Raw genomic sequence first — 7,422 nt, forward strand, 5'->3', positions numbered from 1 at the left:
TGACATATGCATTGCTATGTGGTTTGCTGTGCGGTCAGGACCTTTGCCAACTCTCCCAAACATTTGTGCATTTCCACGTTTGGCCACAAGAGGCTGCTGTGCACATAATCATCTCTCTTGTAGAACTTTTGCTTAAAGAACATTGTATTTGAGCTGTTTTATGTAGTCGGCTGTTTGTGAATGTGTCTATTTGCACATTGTATTGTATATTGTATTATACATTGTTATTATATACTGGTCAACTTAATTTATTAGCCCTTTAATCAAAACATTGTTGATCCAAAGTGTGTTATATAATACTACAAAAAAAAACAGTGGTGAAAGAAGTACTCAGATATTTTACTTAAGTAAAAGTAGCAATACCACAGTTTGTAAATACTCTGTTAAAAGTTATAATAGTAGTAGCATCAAAATATACTTAAAGTACAAAAAGTAAAAATAGTCATTTTGCATAACGGTCCATTTCAGAATTATGTATATTATATTCTTGGATTATAATTATTGATGCATTAATGTGTTCATCACTTTAGTGTTCCAGCTGGTACAGGAGGGGCTTATTTTTTTTTATCTATATACTGACAGGTGGCTTGTGGCTTTCACCAAGGGGGTCAATAAATAAGCTATCTCCATAATAATACATCTTCATTTATTTGTTGATTATACTTAGTATTATTCATCTGAATCTGCAATATATCTAGTAAATAAAGGGATCAAATACATGTAGCGGAGTAAAAAGTAAAATATTTCACTCTGAATTGTAGGGGAGTAAATGTATAAAGTAGCAGAAAATGAAAATGTAAAATATGCAAAAATTGCACAGTACTTGAGTAAATATACTTAGTTACTTTCCACCACTGCAAAAAACAACAACAAAAAACATGTTAATCTGAAATACACACGGTGAATTGTACGGTTTTGAGGTGGTGGACCGAAAGCCAGCAGGATTGAGGTATACAGCAAGCGTGGTGGAAAAGTGAGCGGCAACAGACCAACCAGGATTTTTCCAGAGCTCAGATTTTTACTTGTGACTACAGACAAGTTACAAAAATCACAAAACTGGATAACACGTGTAGCAGATTCCAGGACTTCCAGGATTCAGATATATTGAAAAGCCAATGTGTAAAATGTGTGTTTCAAGTGTTTAATTTAAGTTACCAATGGATTTACATTATCTAGTATATGGATTTTGGATGGATCTTTCTGTCTGGGAAATAATGTAATTACCTGAACATGATCACATGGACCCAGCGAGTGAAACCAACATGTACTTTACAGTATATGTTAGACCAGTATATTTGAGTTTCTCATAGTCATAGTTATGCAAGACTTGACCTCACATAGAAGCATTTTATTTACATGGTGTGCTAGCTCAGTTACAAAAACACATTTTGTGAGCAATAGCAGGGTTTGACTTCTAATGACTCATATCATTTGGGATTTTAATGCCATAATTATAATATAGTTCCATTCAGTAATGCACGTTATTATTTATGTAGTGCACATGATTTCAACTTATTTTCTTTCCTGTAACATATCCCTTTTAATTGCACTAAGGCATGCTACGTGGTCAGGCTTAATATTTGGCACGGCAGAAAAGGATGCCACCCTGGATCCAGTGTTGTTATGATGACGGCTTGCTGCGGAGCAACAAACCCTCCCATAAAACTAAAATCCCAAATGAATGTGCCTATAAATACACACAACAGATCGGGTATCGAGAGGGTGGGGCTCCACGTATACGCATCCTGCATGATCTATCTCCTGTTTGTTTTCCACGTTTAAGCCACATTAAAGGGACTCTGTCCTCCTGTCAAGTGTTCCATTCCTCACACAAAACGCCACATCTGTCACGGAGAAACATGCTGAGATCACCGGCTCCTGTCTGGAGGCTCCTCGAGAGTCTATAACCAATAGAAACGAATAACAAAAACACAAAGAGAGCTCCGAGAGGAGAAACTGCTCTCAAAGTTGGAGAGGAGTAGGAGAATTGGAGCGGCGAGGTGATAAAATGTTGGGTTTCTGTTAATGGGCTTTTGGGTGGCTGTTTTCCGCTTTAAAGTAGCTTAGTGGTTCCAATTCAGCCTCTTAGTCTGACCTCACTCAGCCACACTTTTTTCTTTCTTTCTTTCTTTCTCCCACCTCCCCTATATCTCTCTGACCAATTTATTTCCACCACAATGGCCCAGCCTCGGTGCTCCACTGCATACGGTGACAGGAAGGATGTCCAAAACAGAGACCTAGTTTCCATGGTGCACTAAAAACACACTCTCCCGTGTGAGACAGTTGTCTGGATCATTGCCTGCGACGTGGCTATTCTTTGGGAACAATGACACGACACAAGGGTCACTTTGTGATAAACACGGATCAAGTGGAGGAAATGCAATTGCCAAATAAACACAAGCGGAGTCAGGTTTGCAGGACACTGAGTCTCATGTCAGAGACCTCACGACTCCCTGTTGTTGGAGCCTGGAGCAGATGGAAAGTCTCCTCTTACTCTCCCTCACACCATACTCTCTCTCTCCGTCTCCTTCTATGTCCTTCTGATGTTTCCATTATCCCAGCATGGTTCCGTCTTCCAGGAGCGGAGCTTGGTCAGCAATTATTCAAGTAGCTTCCAGTGCTACTGTTACCGGGTCCAGTCATTCCTCCCCCCTGCAAAAAATTTCATTTTCAGATTTCGGTAGCTCTGTTTTTTAGACCCCACAGCTGTAGTCTACAGTCTGCCTATAAACGCGGATGGGCCAGAGAAGATTTATGATGTTGAGAGCCGTTTGGATGATGAGTCACACTATTCTGAGACAAATCCCACTCACAGTATTGAAAGAGAAGGTGACCTTGTTGAAACACATTCAGTCTCCAATTTATTTCCAAGAGGAGATCCCTTGTTTTATTTGACAATATTTAACCTAAGTAACTAAGGGTTCAAGCTTATAAATCAGTTGAAGATCAAAGGAATATGGGATGTCAGCTGAGATTTCCAAATCCAAATGATATTACATTTGGCTGTGCGTGGAAAGCTAGTGTCTGCAGATATTTTGCATATGCTGTCATTTGAATGAAGTTGTTTCCTATTAAAATAAGTTGTTTCCAATTAAATATAGTTTTTTTCTCATGAGGATCAGCTATGTTCAGATTCAGAGGAAGAAGTCTACATTTCACTCAAAGTTCCCGATTTTAGTTTGTCAGAAGGTTTACATTATGACTTCATGCAATAGAGACTCACTTGACGTACAGTACATATGGAAGAGTTCATGCCGGAAATCATATGGGTGGAGAGCACATGCATGTGCGTCTGCACAGATGTACCTCTAGCATCCTATCTTTAGATGCCCTTGAGGGTGCTATAATAATCTCTACTTTAATGTCGTTCCCTGCTGTTGCAGTCTCCTGCAGATGGACCTTTTGCTGTGGGATTAACAGGGGTCTAATGGGATGTGAAATCCAAGTCTTTGTCATTTGCAGCCAGGGCAGCTATAGCTGCATAGCTTTACTGGGTGGAGACTGTGGGTGGAGGACAGATTTAGAGCTTCATACAAAGTAATGTGTAAATGTATTTGACCTGATTTAAAGATTGAGGTAAATCAAAGCCAGGCAGCGGCGATTTGGTGTGTGACTTAAATCAAAGAGTGGGTACATGTGAGCCAAAACTATATGTTAGATGTTTCTGGCAAGATTACTTGAATATAGTATGCGTTTTCAAGCACTGAGAATGCTTTGAAGTATCTGGAACCGGATGGGCAGCGGCAGCGATGTGAAACGTAATTCTAGAGGCACTGTATCTGAATTAATGTAGCATGATTTACCTAGAAGCAAAATGAGGCTCATGCAGGGGGATGGGCTTCATGTGAACAGGGTCAGTGAGTTCAGGCACATATCCTGAAGCACATTCAAATGTTTACCGTATATCATCTTCTTCTTCCAGTATATTCAGGCTAATTTGGTGTCATTTTCTCTTTCATATGTCATTATCACCATATATCTTGTCTTTGTTCCCTTCCCCTTTTAACCCCCTGAGACCCGGGACCCGAGACCCAAGACATGAGACATGAGACCCAAGACCTGTCGCCAATGATCCCGACCGACTTTACTGTCTTTCAGAGGCTGTCGCTGGTTCAGTTTTAGAGTTAGAGTGAAGGTACATATATCTTATAAACCTAAGGAATCCATTGTTACCAACCGTGTCATGCTAGCTTGTCAGGAAGGAGGCTAAATAATGCTACAAAGTTAGGCTACATTTTGGATAGGAAAAACTGGCAGGGACATTTTAAAAAAGGGGTCCCTTGACCTCTGACCTCAAGATATGTGAATGAAAATGGGTTCTAAGAGTACCCACGAGTCTCCCCTTTACAGACATGCCCACTTTATGATAATCACATGCAGTTTTGAGCAAGTCATCGATATTTGAATCGATTGACAGCCCTACTTAATATCATGTCATTATCAACATATACCTCTGTTTGTTCCCTTCTCCCCTTTAATAAAGGATAAAGACTGGTGAGGCAAAAGGACAGACAGCGCCCTGCTCCTCTTTAGGCACCGATAATTATGCATAAACACTGTCTGTGCAGAGTAGTTAACCTTAGAAGAGTTCATAAAGACAAGCTGTCTTCATAAGCGTAGCGGCCTCTTTAAATTGAAGCACATAAACGAGAGCATATTTGGCATCCAGTTTGACACAGTCTTGCATTATTAAGTTACTAACCCTGCACCTCACCGTGGCACTGTGCTCCTGGCTTTGCTAAAAAGCTGCTGCAGGCATCCGTCTTACCTGTGAAGCACGCGGCCTAGTTTCCATCCAACACATCTAATGGAGATGGCAGGTCGTGCCATGATAGAGCGAGGTCGTTAACTGTTGTGGAAAAAAAGGCACTTGTGTGTACTGTGTTACCATAGGAACGGGATGAATGTGATGAGATTCCTTCGTATTAAAACCACATGGCTCCATAGTCAGACACCTTCATTTTGTTTGACCCTGTGTGAGGTAAAGCTATTAATAATAAACTGATCAGACAACACTTTGGAGCTGTACGTACTTAATATCCTCTGAAAACCCTTCTGTAAGGAATGTGTAGTCAACAGTGGATGTCATTAAGTGTAATGGCTCCTAGGTAATTTGTTGTTGCCCCTACTGCACCACTTCCTTCATGTGCTTGGTAATGAGATTTTACTGTGCGCTGCGGGCAAGGGGCCCATTCTCTTTGACCAACCAATCACAGTCACTGTGGTGCCAACTGAGAAGCTTCTATAATGCAGCCCAGGATGAGCATGAGAAAATGATTCCCTTCAGGAAAATATCTCTATTACAGTAATGATGAATGAAGGTATCAGCAGGGCTCTGTTTGTCTCGCAAGGTGATGGAGAAAAAGGATAAAGTACCCTAGGGTCAAGTGGGGAAATCAGAAACTAAAGACAACATGATAGAACTACACATAAGTGTATTAATGAGTTTTGTGATGTGGCGTCAGACATTATTTTCTCGTTTTTAAGTGAAAACCACGTGTCTCTAATTTTGGTCGTTTTGAATTTTTCAGGAAAACCGAATGTGTAACGGCGATTTCAGACCAAATGTGCAAGAAGATATAGTCTGCATGAGGTATAGGCTGCAAAATGCAAAGCAACACTCGATCTTACAAATCCGCTAATTAGGATCCTTTGAACTTCAACAGAATGTAAACAATATCGATATTAATTTAATGACATGGTATCTTGACCTAACCTGATCCGCCAGATGGTTTCTTACACGGAACCATCTCAGGAACCGCCATTGGAAACGGTTTGGAAAAGGTAAACCTAAAGAAGTTGTAGTTTTGTTGCCTCAACCTAAAAAAGATGTTTTGTTTGTGTTCAAAACATAACGCTTCATTCGGTTTTATGTGTTCTAACATGTTGCTTTTAAATTACGCTTTCACTTTTACAACGTAGTACAACGTCCCTACTGACCCAGATCTCTGAGGCTTATAACGACTGATAATGTATATTTAATGAGCTAATAACAGTCAAATCTGGTGACTGAATGTAGGAAAACTAATACATTTGAAGGAAATTCCACAAAAACACCCAAAACAATAGTTACCTCTGTATACTATAATCATACCAAAATTGCATATACTATATATTTAAACCAAATATTGCGATGGTGTGTAAGTGTACAATTTAAAAATACATCAAACACCTTTTCTATGTATAGATGTATACAGTCTATTCTGCTGACAGAGTAGACTGCAGATGTAGCCTCTCTGAAAATACGAAACCAGTGTCCACGTTAACCTGAAGCCTTGGGTTTCACATAATAAACCATTAGGCATCTGGACAAACAGCAGAGAGGTGGTGAAAGGTGGATAGAAAGCGCAGAGAGACAGACAATATCCCCCCCCCCCCTTCCTCTCTACCTTGATTTTCCTGCCTATTTTCCTGTCTTCATTCCTCTATTTTCTTCATGAACCTTCTTGATTTCAGTCTGTTTTTCAATTTCCCGACCGTACACACACACACACAGACTGGAGCACTGCTCCTGTCTTCCTTCTACGGTTTAAATCCTGCTGTTTTAGGAAACTGCTAGGGATATTTGATTCTCCGACTCTGAGCCGTTTGATCTGTATTCCCTGTTAGCTCCTGCATGCGGCTCGGAGTCCCAGTGGGCAAAGAACAACAAACGAATTAATTCCAGTGCTGTATCCAGCTGAAATAAAACACACCCGGGAGCTCATACAAAATAACAACCGGTGTAGAAAAAAAAAAAGTATCTTGAGCAACTGTGTTTACACTGGCTACCTTTCTGTTGTTTAAGTCTTCCAGTTTGAAAGCAGGATTGTAATGAAGTGTAAAACTACCTAATTTATTTTCATCCACCATTGGATTTGCAGGATAACATTAACATTAGTAGCCTAGAGTATAGTGCATCAAACCGATGGAAGTTATTAGAAAAGGAAAGCATAGTCTAGACAATATCGTTATTTCTGTATGTTTGTTGTACAGTTGTTATGGGAATAGTTCAACATTTCTGGAAATGTTTACTTTCTTGCCGAGAGTTAGATGAGAGGATTGGTACCACTCTCCTGTACGGTAGGCTAAATATGTGGCTGCAGGCAGATACAGCTTAGCTTAGAAATAAAGACTGAAAACAGCTGGAAACAGCTGGCCTGGCTGTGTCCAAAGGTAACAAAGTCCCAACCGTGAAATAGTCTGCCACATAACCATCCATAAAATGTCAAATTATTGTTTTATTTTTTATTATTGTTGTTTGTTTTTTGTACGGATTACCGAAAACAAAAGAGATATAATGTGCAAATAATTGAAATTTAGAGGTGCTGGTAGGTCAATTTTGCTTCAGCGTACACGAATCGTCTCACCTGACTCTTGGCAAGAAAGCAAATAAGAGTATTTTGCTAAACAACATACTGTTCCTGTAATCTTACAATAATT

This window comes from Sebastes fasciatus, chromosome 4, assembly GCF_043250625.1.
Source record: "Sebastes fasciatus isolate fSebFas1 chromosome 4, fSebFas1.pri, whole genome shotgun sequence".
Classification (NCBI taxonomy): Eukaryota; Metazoa; Chordata; class Actinopteri; order Perciformes; family Sebastidae; genus Sebastes; species Sebastes fasciatus.